Below are 14,818 nucleotides of genomic sequence, written 5' to 3'. Positions count from 1 at the left end.
GTATTGGAAGAGCTTGGCTGGAGGATTTATTAAAATGTTGTCAGGCCCCATAGCTTCTGCAGAATCCAGTCCCTTTTTTATATCATGTAGGGTAAATCAATTGTTATTCAAGTTCCAATGAAGGAAAATCAACAGTCCATCTTTAGCGTACTTGTTCCTGGATAATGTTCTCCTGTCAGATAAACAAGGTACCAGTATAAACGTGTTAGCAGATAACAAGGTGTGGAGCTGGATGAACACAGGCAGCATCAGAGGAGCAGGAGAGTTTCGGGTCTGAACCCTTGTTTTCTGATTTCTGAAGAAGGGTCCAGACCCGAAACATCAGCGTTCCTGATGCTGCCTGGCGTGCTGTGTTCATCCAGCTCCACTCCTTGTTATCTCAGACTTGTTATCCAGTGTAGGCAGTTTCTATTATCTCTAAACATGTTAGCAAATGGTTTAAATCAACAATCAGATTAGTGACAAAGTCTGCTCTTTCATTCATATATCTAATGATTGATTCAGATCATCTGGGTGTGTGCTCACACAGAAGATGATAATACAATGCAATTCTAGAATCAACGCCAAAATTTAAGTTTGCAAAAACTGTAAAAATAATTTCTGTGTAAAGTAATGTATCATTGCTCATGCTCAGAATATCCAGCCTTGTCCCATTCATGCTATCTAATTGCATCCCAACTCTTTTTGTTCATGTATCATTGCATTTCATGTACAAAATTATGGATAATTAATTGGCTATCAAAATTTAATCATTACATCAGCTGTGATGCTGTACAGCTTTTTTGAGCAATGTCTGATTTTATTCAACCAGTCAGTGGAAGAATCCTGAAAGGTACTTTTAACTTCTAACAGCTTAATTCAGGTCAGTATTAGTACATAACCGAGAGCAAGTGACCATGGATCCAAAAAGGAGGAATGGAGAGAAAATATATATTTTGTAGTTTCATGAGCTATTGGGAATTTTTTTATCGTACTTTATAAATTTTAAAGTCTACATATTTCTCATTACTACTATACAGTCCTTCCTTTTTAAAAAAATATGATACATCAGGCTGGAGTTCTGCAATATGTTTTGAAGATCACATGAAGTTCTCCTTAGAAACAGCAGCAATTAGAGAGCAAGCATCAATCCATCTTCACTTGTTTTGACTATAGCCCACCTTATGCAAGCATGTGATAAGTTTAGTACAATCATCCTTATGAATAAGTGATTTAAGGTGATGGCATTATTCACATTCCTTGTGCTTATTCATATTTTATATGGTATATATATGCAGGATGATTGACAGAAAAGTCATAAGTTACATTATAATTAGGGTGAGCCTGACACATCAGCCTTTTAAGCTACCCACACAATATTTTCTTATTTAGTCAAAAACAGTGTACGTCAAACAAATAAATAAAAGGGATCCATTGCCTCTAGATTCCAAACGGGTTTCTCTTTCTGCAATCTAAGCATGCCTGTACTACTAATAACTGTCAATCAATTTCATAGTAAAAACACTAAGAATACAAAAATATTCATTTTTATTTTCCAGTTATTTACTTCATTGAAAAATAGCTTAAAAAGTGAAATAGAAATCCTGCCTTTCAAAACAATCTTCCTAACAGAGGGATGTGCAAAAATCTTGACTGGCAATGCAGCTGAAATTGACTAAAAGAACAATTCAGGGATGGAATACAAAATCTTCCAGTTGGAAAGCTTGCATCATTGCTCATGCTCAAAATATCCAGCCGTGTCCCATTCATGCTGTCCAATTGCATCCCAACTCTTTTTGTTCATGTATCATTGCATTTCTACCACAGCTCCAAATCTTCCTGTTTCAAGTCCTTTATTTTGGTTTTCATTCTTCTTCCAATTCCAAAACCACACTGTTTATAGTAAAAGAAAAACCTGAGAACCTGAATTTTTATCCTTTTTGATATTTAATTTTCATTTAATGTGAATGACCGAATCCTCCTCCACAATCTTTCATCTATGTTCCAGCTTTATGGATCGCCATTGCATGGTTGCAATTATAATCTTCAAATTTTCAAGAATCTTTGATTGTTTCTTCTAACACCTATCTTATCAGTGAAATATCACATCTCACTGACATAATTTACAGGCATTATGCTAGCTTTGAAACATTGATGTCACCAACTATATCTTATTATTCTTGAACTACGCTGCCAGATGGCTTGTGCTGAGATGAGCTACAACCACCACAAGCTTAATGTTTGGCAGGCAAGTCATTTTAACTGGTTTCTATTACAAGATCTATTCCTTTGCTATTGACTTAGGCATACGCCAGAATGTAGGGTTGAAGTTAAAATCAGATCAGCCAGCATCTTATTCAATGGCAGACCAGGGCCAAAGGATCGAGAGGCCTACTCTTGTTCCTTGTTTGTATGTTTGTACTTCATTGTGTCGTCTGGCAAGACCACATACAGCCTTAGTGTCCTGTTTGACCAGCAGTTGAACTTATAAACCTCATGTATCCATCACTGATATAAAAGCAAAATGCTGTGAATGCTAGAAATCTGAAATACAAACAAAAGAAATGCATAACGCACACAAGTGTGGAGATTTTTGAAGAAATGTCATTCAACTGCTAAGTCTGTTTTAATGTTACAGATGTTGTCCAACCTGCTGAGTGTACCTAGAGTTTTCTTCTTTCTAAAGCTGCCCATCATCACTACTGTTTACTGCTGTATTAATACTTATACTGTCAGCATGCCCATCAAAAACAGATTCTCCAAAACTTTGTGATACATAGTCCACGTAGCATGATTTGCATTCTCATCCCAATTGATATATTGGCATCTCATTACCCGTTAAATTAAATTTAAACTGTTTGTCTTCACCACAATGCATCTCTTCAATTTCCTTTACCCTTGAATGCTGCATTCCTCTCACTAGTGCTTTGCTGCTTAAATTTCTTTTAGCTTACAATCAGCAGCACAGCATTAAGTTGCTTCTACTCTACACTTTGGATCTCTTTCTCAAAACTTCCTGTTCTTCTTTATTCAATATTTAAATGATAAAGCCTTCTCAAATCAAATTTCTTTGGCAAGTGATTGATAGATTTGACTTAATGCCACGTGTACATACGTACAGTGAAAAGCTTTGTTTGCAATTAGCACAGACAGATTGTAGTAAGCAAGGACATACAGATCATATGGTGAACAAAACTTGGGCAGAGTGAGGCATACAGGTTACACTGCACATTAACAAGATTAACATTATTTGTCATCAAGATTAACATTATTTATAGTTAGAGAGTCCATTCATCAGTCTAAAAATGGCAGGGAAGAAGCTGTTCATGAACATGTTGATGCATGTGTTCAAGCTTCTGTATCTTTTGCCTGATGGAAGAGGTTGTAAGAGAGCATTACTGGGGTGGGATGAGCCTTTGATGATGTTAGTAGCCTTTCTGCAGCAATGACAGGTATAAATTGAGTCTGTGGATGGAAGGTTGGCTTCCATGATGGTCTGTGCTGTGCACACAATTTTCCGTAGTTTTTGGTTATCCCTGTCATTTTGACTGTATAGTGTAATCCATTTTCCTTGTGCCTTACTTGTAATGTGATTTGGAACATTCCTTCATATCAGAAGTACTATATAAATATAATTTGTTGCTTTATAGTTTAAAAACACATCAAGTGTATTTAATCGTAGAACAGTCTGTTACCAATTTCATCCATGTTGCTGTCGAAAGGCACTAAATAGAACCCAATGATTTTCCCACAATTGCTTGTGAAAATCAATCTTTGTTGAACAGCATTGCATTGTTAGCCCACTCCTCAAGAGCAACATTAACAGAGGCCTGTGAACAGATGTCTGCCTGTTTTCCTTCTGTGATAGCCTAGGAAACTGAGGAATTAGAGAGATAATAGAAGGATTGCATGCCATCCAAGTGAAGGTTACATTTAAAAAAAAAGTTTCCCCCGTCTGTTTCTGCTGAAGCATGCACTAATGACATCCTGAATCATGAAAGCTGGAGTCACCATGGAGCCCATCAGTGTGGCGATGGAGCTGAATCAATCGGTAGTTACAGTCATTAGCCCAGCATGATTCTAAGATTAGCCATTCATGTTAATTCACTTCCTGCATAGTGCCTGAGTCAGCTGACTTCTCCCTGTCAGCTTGTCCACTTAGGTCATCAGTACTTGTTATTTACACAGTAGTTCGCAAACCAATAATACTCTTGTTTGCAGTTTTTTCAGAAAAATGCTTGAGGTATGCACATTAAGTACAATTTCCTGACTGTTGGCTAATCCATTGGGTCATGCTGGAATTTAGAAACCATGTACAGAATCTTATAGGAGTCTTAGTGACGTGAACTAAGGTGAAATTTGTGGCAGAATCAAACAAGAAGTCCAGTAATGCCTATTTCAAAGTTGGAATGCATCTTTTATGTTTATGACAAACAGTGTGACAATTTCTTTGCTAGGCAGTAGCGAGTTGCTAAAATTAAGGAGGATTATTGCTTATTAAATGCCTTTTTAATGGCCCAATTTGTCTTATTAATGTGCAGCTTCCTATCTTACCAAATATTCAAAACAAACAAGATTTTGAGAAGACTCAATGTGAAAATCAGTATGTGGAGAATTCAGCTTTGTGTTCTTGAAAGGATCTGCATGTTTGACATTGGCACCAACATCTCAGGTCCTGCGCCAGAGTGTAATGAGATGAGCCTTTAACATTGACTTGTTCCATTCTGTTTCTCTCGGATTAGGGCATTGAAACCTGGTGCCAAAGTAACTGTTCCATGGAAAGCAGAGTAAATAGCTTTGGGTTTTTAAATAAATTAGATAAAAGACACATGAGTGGGTAAAATCAGGCTCACAGGGACTCAGGGTTTCATTTTTTGTTTTCAGTTGTTGAAGCTGGGATTTTTGGAGTTGAAGCTGGTGGATACAGCTCTCTCTCTGCTGCTGCAAAACATTGAGTTCCCTCTCAGCTGCTAGATTCATTCTATTAGTGTTCCTTCTCCTGGACTAGGGTAGATAGCAAGTGAGAGAAATCTGTTTTGCTGATTATGCCTTTGCCAAGGGTTTTTGGGATGCTGGCTATATAGGAACAGTCGGTGAGTAGGAGTTAAATAATATATTATTTTGTTAAGTATTCAGTGGAGTTAAAGTTTTGCCAATTTTTTTGTGTTTATATTTTAATTGTGATGTAATAATAAAGTTTGTGTTTGCTTAAAGCCTAGCAGTTTGACCAGTTGAATCACATCTGGAACACAATTGCTTACCCTTACATCTTGTGTCTATGCTGTCTCCTTGAAATGTCTTGAGGGCTTTGGTCTGATCCATAACATAGGGCACTGGCCACACATACCCCATATCCACAAACTTTGGTATCCAATATATGCCTGCCTCTAAGAACCTTCAATGGCACATCTCTGATCACTTACAGGATGTTTCTGCACTTCAAAGCTCCACTGGCACCATTCATAGTAATGCTGCTGCAAGGACACTGTGCGCTTAGTAACATGCACCCAGGGCATGGACTGGACCAGGCTGCATCATCAGACGCTTCACTCACTGTCATAGAACTCAGTTATTCTAGATTCCTGCCTGGATGCTCACAACATCCCCACCTTGCAATGCCTTTTTACACTTGGCTTCTTCAGCCCGAGTTACCAGACTCATAATACTTATGTTTTGTCTGGCCTTTAGTGCAGAAACAAAGACAGAGAATTTGTCATGGTTGTCAGTCAAGTCAAGAGAGAGACAGCCAGGGGGTCCTGGCACAGTAGACCATTATTAGGGAATTCGGCCCATTAGTCAGCTCTACTATTCAATCATGGCTGTTATATTTACTCAACCCTATTCTCCTGCCTTCTCCTATAACCCTTGATCCTCTTCCTAATCAAGAATCTATCTATCTCTGTCTTAAATACACTCAATGACATGGCCTCCATGCCTTCTATGGCAACGGGTTCCATAGATTACCTACCTACTGAAGAAATTCTTCCTCATCTCAGTTCTAAAGGATCATCCCTTCACTCTGAGTCTGTGCCCTCAGGTCCTAGTCTCTTCTACTATTGGAAACATATTTTCCACACACACTCTATTAAGCCCTCTCAGTATTGCAAAAGTTTCAATCAGATCCCCACCAACCCCCTCCTTAAATCCATTCGTACAAGCCCAGAATCCTCCACCACTTCTCATATGACAAGCCCTTTGTACCCAGAATCATTCTTATGAACCTCCTCTGGTATCCTGTGATGCCAGCATATCCTTCCTTGATTACAGGCGTGAAAACTGCTCGCAGTATTTCAAATGTGGTCTGACCAGAGCCTTATACACCCTCAGCAGTATTTCTCTGCTGTTGGATTCTAGCCTTCTTGAAATGAATGCTAACATTGTCTTCCTAAGTGCCAACTGAAAGTACGTGTTAACCTTAAGAGATTGTTAATGTATAATGTGAATAGTTATGGTCCCAACACTGATCCCTGCAGAATTCTATTAGTAATTGGCTGTCATTTTGAAAAAGACACCTTTATCCCTCCTCTCCGCCTTCTGCCTGTCAGTCAATCATCTATGCCAGGATCTTGCCTTGAACCATCATGGGCTCTTACCTTAACAGTCTCCCATGTGGCACCTTGTCAGAGACCTTCTGGTAATCCAATTAGATCATGTCCATTGGCTCTCCTCCTTCCAACTTGCCACCTCAAAGAATTCTAATAGATTGTTAGGGATGATCTCCTCTTGAAGAAGCCTTGCTGACTTGCTCAATTTTACCATTCACTTCCTAGTACACTGCAATCTCATCCTTAATAAATGGACTCTAAAATCTCACCAATGACCAAGGTCAGGCTAACTGGGTTGTAGTTTCATGTTTTCTGCCACCACACCCCCACCTTCTTAACTAGGGGTATTAAAATAGCCGCTCTCCAAGCCTCTGGTCACTCCCTGACTCCAGTATTGCTGAAAGGTTACTACTAATGCCTCCATAATCTCGTCAGCCGTCTTTGTCAGAACTCTGGGGTGTAGCCCATCTGGTCTGGGTGATTTATCCATCTTCAGTGAGTCGAAGGCAGCCTCTAATATCAGGCGCTGTGGGTGGTCAAAATCAGACTGCTCTCCACGTAAAATGTGAGGAGCTGAGTATCAGGTAGCCATGCACTCATCTTGAGTTTTTCTGCCCTATTGGTGTCTGCTTTCCTGCTGGAATGAGAAAAGTAGGTATTAAGGGAGAAGAAAATGGGTAGCACAGCTGATTCTTTTGATGCAGGTGAAGAAGTTTCTGAAGGGATATGGGCCAGGAGCGAGCAGTTGGGATTAGTTTAGTTTGGGATTATGTTTGGCATGGACTGGTTGAATTGAAGGGTCTGTTTCCATATGACTCCATGGATGAATGATTGTGCAAAACAGAGAGTGTGAAGGATTATGGTATTGGAGGTCGGGTTGGCTGTGAACAAATGTGACAGATGCCGCCTGCGTTAGTCGGAATGATAAAGCATGTGCCTTGATGAGAGTTAGGTGCAGAGATAGAACGATTGTGAGGTTTCAGAGTGTAGGTAGTGACAATTATACTGATGGAGTGGCGATGATTATTGACCTTCTTCACTCAGTGTTGGACATTGCTCACAAGAACTGAGATTTTTAAATGTGGCCAGCAAACTCAGACAGGGCTGGCATGTTCTGGTGCCTTGCCTCCTTTGTTGGTCCTGGAGGAAGAGGAAATCCCATGTCTGCACAGTCCTGTCCAGCAGGACTTACAGGTCCTTGCCCACAATATGGGGTCACGATTTCTTCCTGTCTGCCATGTCTGGGTAAATGTCAGGAATTGTGCTGAGAAGCTCCAGACTGATAGTGTTTGTCCAAGTATACAATGGTGTTTTCAAGATGGCATGGACTGAAGGGATTCTGGTGAATTCTAGGATATCCACTGAGTGGTAAGCTGTTCTATGAATGGCATGTGGCAGGAAGGCTAGGATCAGACACAAGGAACACCACATGCATGGAGTAGGTAGGTATTGAGGTGGGGTTGTTAATTATGACAAGAAAACCTGTTAGGCTTCAGAATAAATGATCCCTCCAAAGAAACCTGATGCAACTCAGATAACAAAATGTGAGGCTGGATGAACACAGCAGGCCCAGCAGCATCTCAGAAGCACAAATGCTGACATTTTGGGCCTAGACCCTTCATCAGAGACGGAGATGGGGTGAGGGTTCTGGAATAACCTCTCCACCCCTCTCACCCACTCCAACCTCTCTCCCGCAGAACGGGCAGCCCTCCGCTCCAACCCCAACCTCACCATCAAACCCGCAGACAAGGGTGGCGCAGTGGTAGTATGGTGCACTGACCTCTACATCGCCGAGGCCAAACGCCAACTCTCCGACACCTCCTCCTACCGCCCCCTCGATCATGACCCCACCCCGAGCACCAAACCATCATCTCCAACACCATTCATGACCTCATCACCTCAGGGGACCTCCCACCCACAGCCTCCAACCTCACTGTTCCCCAACACTGCACGGCCTGTTTCTATCTCCTTCCCAAAATCCACTAACCTGCCTGCCCTGGTCAACCCATTGTCTCAGCCTGTTCCTGCCCCACCGAACTCATCTCCACCTATCTGGACTCCATTTTCTCCCCTTTGGTCCAGGAACTCCCTACCTACATCTATGACACCACCCACGCCCTCCACCTCCTCCAGAACTTCCAATTCCCTGGCCCCCAACACCTCATTTTCACCATGGACGTCCAGTCCCTATACAACTGTATTCCGCATGCAGATGGCCTCAAGGCCCTCTGCTTCTTCCTGTCCCGCAGGCCCGACCAGTCCCCCTCCACCAACACCCTCATCCGCCTCGCCGAACTTGTCCTCACCCTCAACAACTTCTCTTTCGATTCCTCCCACTTCCTACAAAGGGGGTGGCCATGGGCACCTGCGTGGGCCCCAGCTATGCCTGGCTCTTTGTAGGTTATGTGGAACAGTCCCTCTTCCGCACCTACACAGGCCCCAAACCCCACCTCTTCTTCCGTTACATTGATGACTGTATCGGCGCTGCCTCTTGCTCCCCAGAGGAGCTCGAACAGTTCATCCACTTCACCAACACCTTCCACCCCAACCTTCAGTTCACCTGGGCCATCTCCAGCACATCCCTCACCTTCCTGGGCCCCTCAGTCTCCATCTCAGGCAACCAGCTTGTAACTGATGTCCATTTCAAGCCCACCGACTCCCACAGCTACCTAGAATACAGCTCCTCCCACCCACCCTCCTGCAAAAATTCCATCCCCTATTCCCAATTCCTCCGCCTCCGCCGCATCTGCTCCCACGATGAGGCATTCCACTCCCGCACATCCCAGATGTCCACGTTCTTCAAGGACCGCAACTTTCCCCCCACAGTGGGCGAGAACGTCCTTGACTGTGTCTCCCGCATTTCCCACAACACATCCCTCACACCCCGCCCCCGCCACAACCGCCCAAAGAGGATCCCCCTCGTTCTCACAAACCACCCCACCAACCTCCGGATACAACGCATCATCCTCCGACACTTCCGCCATCTACAATCCGACCCCACCACTCAAGACATTTTTCCATCCCCACCTTTTTCTGCTTTCCAGAGAGACCACTCTCTCCGTGACTCCCTTGTTCGCTCCACACTGCCCTCCAACCCCACCACACCCGGCACCTTCCCCTGCAACCGCAGGAAATGCTACACTTGCCCCCACACCTCCTCCCTCACCCCTATCCCAGGCCCCAAGATGACTTTCCATATTAAGCAGAGGTTCACCTGCACATCTGCCAATGTGGTATACTGCATCCACTGTACCCGGTGTGGCTTCCTCTACATTGGGGAAACCAAGCGGAGGCTTGGAGACTGCTTTGCAGAACACCTCTGCTCAGTTCGCAACAAACAACGGCACCTCCCAGTCGCAAACCATTTCAACTCCCCCCCCCATTCTTTAGATGACATGTCCATCATGGGCCTCTTGCGGTGCCACAATGATGCCACCCGAAGGTTGCAGGAACAGCAACTCATATTCCGCCTGGGAACCCTGCAGCCTAATGGTATCGATGTGGACTTCACCAGTTTCAAAATCTCCCCTTCCCCAACTGCATCCCTAAACCAGCCCAGTTCGTCCCCTCCCCCCACTGCACCACACAACCAGCCCAGCTCTTCCCCTCCACCCACTGCATCCCAAAACCAGTCCAACCTGTCTCTGCCTCCCTAACCTGTTCTTCCTCTCACCCATCCCTTCCTCCCATCCCAAGCCGCACCCCCATCTACCTACTAACCTCATCCCACCTCCTTGACCTGTCCGTCTTCCCTGGACTGACCTATCCCCTCCCTACCTCACCACCTATACTCTCTCCACCCATCTTCTTTTCTCTCCATCTTCGGTCCGCCTCCCCCTCTCTCCCTATTTATTCCAGAACCCTCACCCCCTCCCCCTTTCTGATGAAGGGTCTAGGCCCGAAACGTCAGCTTTTGTGGTCCTGAGATGCTGCTGGGCCTGCTGTGTTCATCCAGCCTCACATTTTATTATCTTGGATTCTCCAGCATCTGCAGTTCCCATTATCACTGATGCAACTTAGACTTAGCCAAAAGATCATAAGGTTCAGCTCTACAGTTCCACTGTATGAATAGCAGCACAGTGAAGACACTTCAACATTCTTATTATTGACAAACCTGAATTTTTTATGCAATTTCCTGGTTTTCATTAATACCAAGAAAACTAAAATTAATAATTTTTGACAAAGTGGCAAAACTGAGTAGACCTAATCAAGTAATTACAGTTATATTTTTGTAACTCTTGTAACTGATACTTAAGGGGTCTGTTTATGTTAACACAACAGATTTTGTTCCAGCAGTGTACAGTTTTGCTTTAAACTGAATTTGATTGAAATTAAATTAAGATAGAAGTATGCTGATTTTTCCCCCAAGTGCAATAATGTTAATAACTACTAATTGTTCATTGCCAGATTTTTAAAAAAATTCTACTAATGCAATGAAATCTATTTGGAAGTTTAACTTTATAGAATAAAATCCAGAATAGTTCCTCATTCAACATTACGTCCATTTAGTTGGAACTACACTTTCGGTAGCTTGTTATACCTGTGCTAGTATCAAACACAGTTACAACACAACAATTTTGAGGGATAGGACTACAAATAAATCTTAATAATAATTTCATTATGTTAAATACATTGAAATCCTGTTCGTAGTGCACAACACCAGGATTAAATAATGTAGCGTAATAGATGGCTGACTGTAAGTGAAAGGAAATAATTTCAATACATTGGGTCTTTCACCAAAACAGTTGGAGTAACAAGGAAGCAATAGCTGTGATATTATCACTAGACTATTAATACAGAAACTCAGCTCGTGTTCTGGAGACCTGGGTTCAAATCCTGCCACGGCAGGTGGTGGACTTTGAAGTCAACAAAAATCTAGAATTAATAGTCTAATGATGACCATGAATTGATTGTCAGGAAAAATTAAAAAACAGTCTGGTTCATTAGTGTACTTTAGGGAAGGAAGTCTGCCATCCTTACCTGATTTGCCCTACATGTGATTTCAGACCCACTAAGTAAGCCTTTAGTTGTCCGTCGGCAAGAAAGCAGCAGATTAAGATGCTCCTTTCTTTTTTTTCATTTTTTTCTCTCTTTTCTCTTTTCCTTTTTCTTTTTCTCTGCTTTTAGCACCGGAGGTGAATCCTGGAGCAGCAGCAGGCACAGACAGCGCGTCCCGGAGCAGTGGGTGGGGAAACAGCCCTGGAACAGCACAAGGAAAGCAAGTCCCAGGTGGAGACCAGTGCTGGGAACGCAGTCCTGGAACTTACCTTGGAGCAGTTGAATGCTGGTATGGAGCGGACTGGAGGTTTGGAGCAGAGTGGGGACAGCTTCTGGACTGGGGTCTGACACGGGCAGTCAGACCACATGCGGCGGCCCTGTGCTGAGCTGCTACAATGTAATGTTTATATGATTTTTTACCAGTTTGTAATGTCAATCCTTCAACAATGTCTTATTTCTAACTTATGTTGTAAACTTCATGAAGTAATGCAACTACTTTTTATTGCTCATTTGTATCCAAGACTTGTACCTAGATACTTGTACCCAAGCTGGCGCCATAAGAGGCAGACATTGCAAAAGCTTTTCACTATACTTTTACAATGGAGTACACGTGCCAATAAAGAATAAAAGGTATTCTATTCATGTGCTTTGGCAGACACCCTTGAGACATAGTTACTTCCTTAATATCATTCACAACAGTTTGTTCTAGGGAATAGCATATATAGGTTTATGATATGAAAATGGTGCATTTTTAAAATTAAATATTTATAACCTCAACTAAATGAGATTGCTACACAAGGATCAACATATGAATCTCCATTCATTTTAACATATTAAAAATATAAAATTATATTTCATAGTTAGTGTACATGCAGAATGCACTGACACAGAATGTTTAAAATGAAGCAGTGCTAGATAGTGGACAAAGACACATCCCTTCCTAACGTGCTCAATGCTTTCTATGCTCGGTTCAAGCAGAATTCAAGCACTGCGGTCACGCCAACTGTAATAGCCCCAAACATACCTGTTCCCTCTGTTACCAGTTCAGATGTCAGATCGTTCTTCCTAGGAGTCAACCCAAGGAGAGTGTTGAGCCTGGACTGTGTCTCTGGCTGAGCACTCCGATCTTATGTAGAGTAACTGACGGAGGCATTCACTGACATCTTTAACCACTCCCTTCTCCAAGCTAAAGTCTCCACCTGCTTTAAGGAAGCCACCATCAGCTCCATAACTAAGGAAGCACATGCAACATGCCTTAATGACTACTGCCCAGTGGCTCTGACCTCAATAATCATTAAATGCTTTGAGAGGCTGGTCATGGCCCACATCAACCTCAGTCTCCCAACCTGCCTCGATCCCCTACTGTTTGCCTACCGACATAACAGGTCCACAGAAGATGCCATATTCCTAGCTCTGCACTCATCCCTGGAATGTCGACACAGCAAAGACACGTACGTCAGACTCTTGCTCATTGTCTACAGCTCTGCCTTCAACACCATTATTCCCTCCAAACTGATCTCAAAACTCTGTGATCTTGGACTCTGCTCTGCCCTCTGCAACTGGATTTTCAGTTTTCTGACCCATAGGCTACAATCAGTGATGACAGGTAACTGGACCTCCTCAGCAATAACATTCATTATTGGACCCACCCCAAGGATGTGTCCTTAGCCCTCTTCTGTACTCCCTTTACATCTATGACAGTGTTGCCAAATTCCAAATAAACGCCATTTACAAGTTCGCTGATGACACCACTGTAGTGGGACGGATATCTAACAACGACAAGTCTAACAACAGAAGGAGATAGTGATGTGGTGCAGTGAAAACAATCTTTCTCAACATCAGCAAAACTAAAGCACTGATCATTGACTTCAGAAAGAGAGAACACAGCCCCTCTATATCAGCAGAACTGAGGTTGAGAGGATGAACAGCATCAATTCCTCAGAGTAATGATAACCAACAACCTGTCCTGGAATCGCTACATAAATGTAACATTCAAGAAGGCACAGCAATGCCTCTTCTTCAGGCAGCTCAGGAAATTTGGCATATCCACAAGGTCCCTCACCAAATTCTACAGATGTACCATTGAAAGCATACTGTCCAGGTGCATAATAGCCTGATATGGTGACTATTCTGCCCAGGATCATAAGAAGCTACAGATGATAGTGTGCACAGCCCAGACCATCATTGAAGCCAACTTTCCATGTGTGGAGAGATAGTAGAAACTGCAGATGCTGGAGAATCTGAGATAACAAGGTGCTGGATGAACACAGCAGGCCAAGCAGCATCAGAGGAGCAGGAAGGCTGATGTTTCGGGCCTAGACCCTTCTTCAGAAGGGTCATTTTCTGAAGAAGAGTCTAGGCCTGAAACGTCAGCCTTCCTGCTCCTCTGATGCTACTTGGCCTGCTGTGTTCATCCAGCCCTACACCTTGTTATCTCTTTCCATGCGTGGACTTCAATTATGCAACTTGCTGCTCCGGAGAGGCTGCCAACATCATCAAAGACCCACCACACCCCAGTAATGATCTCCAACAACCTCTTTCATCAGGCAGAAGATACAGAAGCCTGAATGCATGCACAATCAGGTTCAGGAACAGTTTCTTGCTAGCTCTTATTAGACTGATGAATAGACTCTCTGGCCTCAAAACGTGCCAATGTTGATCTCGCCGAGCACATGGCCTGTGCAATGTAACTTCTGTCGAAGTCTTTTTGATCTGTACATCCTTTGCTTACTATGATCCTTCTGTATTGCTTGTAAAGAAAGCTATTCACTGTGTTTTGGTACATGTGACAATAAATAAGCCATTCAATCAATCATAATATTAAAATTAGCTGTAAAATCAGTATGAGGCTTGGGCTTGTGAAGCATACTAGTTATTAGATTGACATCACTTTTGATTCTATACATTTTACTCAAATTGACATGTAGTATGTGTTTTTGGAAAGCCTCTTCCTACAACTTGTTCATTGATAATTTTAAACCTGTGATGTATTTTAAATAGGGATATGAAACTAAGATGAGTAATTCAAAAGAAGTTACAGATTAGATGTGATCTAAGTGAATATACTATTGGAATAATCCTAAGCGATGGAAGAATACCTGATTTTCTCAAGTCCTTGAGTATATATTCTCAGCTGCTGAATTACAAACCGTGGGCTCAATTTGACACACTTTGTGTTGTGATAAAAATACATTGACATCGCATTTCATGATTGACATCAGTTTGCAAAGCTATTCTCCAGTCTTGCCTGCTGTGCTACATTGGTCCCCATCATAACTCACTTACACTGACTTAAA

General features: G+C 42.6%; 1 long non-coding RNA gene across 2 annotated transcripts in view; it reads left to right on the top strand.

Moving 5' to 3' along the window:
- The window catches only part of LOC125465495 (uncharacterized), a 74,560-nt gene extending 62,250 nt beyond the window's left edge, over positions 1-12,310 (top strand). For both annotated transcript variants that reach the window (XR_009442768.1, XR_007250262.2), the window contains one exon: positions 11,652-12,310. This is a non-coding gene — a long non-coding RNA (uncharacterized LOC125465495). The remainder of the gene's footprint in view (positions 1-11,651) is intronic.
- Positions 12,311-14,818: the final 2,508 nt, after the last annotated feature.

Source organism: Stegostoma tigrinum, chromosome 29 (genome assembly GCF_030684315.1).
Source record: "Stegostoma tigrinum isolate sSteTig4 chromosome 29, sSteTig4.hap1, whole genome shotgun sequence".
Lineage (NCBI taxonomy): Eukaryota > Metazoa > Chordata > Chondrichthyes > Orectolobiformes > Stegostomatidae > Stegostoma > Stegostoma tigrinum.
The sequence above is the reverse complement of the archived record's forward strand: the minus strand, read 5'-3'. Positions and strand labels throughout refer to the sequence as shown.